The sequence below is a fragment of the Morone saxatilis genome, unplaced genomic scaffold (assembly GCF_004916995.1).
Source record: "Morone saxatilis isolate NCDOM2014 unplaced genomic scaffold, NCSU_SB_2.0 Contig18, whole genome shotgun sequence".
Taxonomy (NCBI): Eukaryota; Metazoa; Chordata; class Actinopteri; family Moronidae; genus Morone; species Morone saxatilis.
This window is the reverse complement of record NW_023339740.1, coordinates 12,136,968-12,138,713: the sequence shown is the minus strand read 5'-3', so window position 1 is coordinate 12,138,713 and position 1,746 is coordinate 12,136,968.

Below are 1,746 nucleotides of genomic sequence, written 5' to 3'. Positions count from 1 at the left end.
TTGTTGCAGTAGTTCCCGAAATCTATGTCTTTGCCGGAGTAAGCGTTTGAAATCTCAGATTATATGGGGTGTTTCGATTAGGCTAGCAAGATTACGGTGTTTTTATAAGTGAGAAGTCGAAAAATGCCCCTCCTAGTGATCAAACTTTGCAACAGTCATTAAAAGTTTAGGTCCCAGACCCTTTGTAGGCCAAAGAGCATCAAGAAAACACCCATTTCTGAATTTGGAGGCGGGATCTTTAAACTATTAAAAAAAAAGAAATTACAATTAATCAAATCAATCAAACTCAGTCTTTAGTTGCAGATGTAAGTGACACTTTCACATTTACTAAAAGACTGAGATTCTTCATACTGTTATAGCCTTTTGAAATGATATTTTTTTTGTCTGTGCGATTAAACATGTGGAATAAAGACACATAGCCTTATTTTTATGTCTCTGGAGTTTGCAGTTTTTTTTTATTTGTTTCATTTCTCCTGCTTTATTTTAAACTGAACGTGATACTTGTGTCATACGTACGTAGTTGTTATTGTGTTAATCATTTCCCGCAGGCGTCAAAATGTACCGTTTTTATTTGCATTCCAACAGTCACAGTACTCTCTACCCTGACCCTGAGGTTATATTGTAGTTAATTGTGGGATTGTCAGAGATTACATGGGGCTAAGTAATAAGGATAGACGTTTCATGGTTTTTTGATAGAACTATATAGTGTGTAGGATTCAACTTAAAGGTTCGAAAAATCTATAACATGTGGTTGCTAGCTATATCATATTTGCGTTTGTCGACTTTACTAAACTTGAAATGATAACTTATAATCAATCCATGATAGATTGGAGTTTGGTGGTATGTAAATAAAGTGTTTTTAATATCCGGTTGTAGTGTCTTGCTACACTCTCCGCACAGGGTTGATGATAATACTAGAGTCCCTTATTTAATTGTTTGCTAAAAGTGGCTTACAGCCCAGCCGTTTTTAGTGGATATTTTTTAAAACACAGCCTTATAATCATATGTGGATGTTCTCTAGTGACAAACTTTGCACAGTCATTAAAGTTAAGGTCAGACTTTGTAGCAGACATAAGAAAAACACATTTCTGATTTGAGGGGATCTTTAAACATTAAAAAAAAGAAATTAATAATCAAATATTCAATCAGTCTTTAGTTGCAGATGTAGTGAACTTTCACATTTACTAAGACTGAAGATTTTCATACTTTAAAGCCTGAAAGATTTTTTTTCCTGTGCATTTAAACTGTGCATAAAACACATAGCTTATTTATGTCTCTGATCACTTGTTTATTTCATTCTCTGGCTTATTTAACTGAAACGTGATACTTGTGTCATACTGTACGTTTGTTATGTAACATCCAGCTCAAAATGTACTTTTTATTGCATCCACAGTACAGTACCCACTGACCTGAGGTTAATTGTGAATAATTTGGGATTTTCAAGATAATGCAAGTAAAAGGATAACTTCATTTTAAGAACTATATATACACTAAATTCTGTAAACTATATCATTGTTACTATACACATGCTTGCGACTTTACTAAACTGAAATGTAACTTATATCAATCATGATAATATTAGAATAAAACTGTTTTTATATCCGTGTAGTGTCTGCTACACTCTCGACAGGATTAGAAAATAAGAGTCTTATTAATTGCATAAAAGGCTTACAGCACCTGTTAGATATTTTAAAACAAGTATAATTAGGAAGCAACGTCTAAAATGCAGCCACACACACACACACA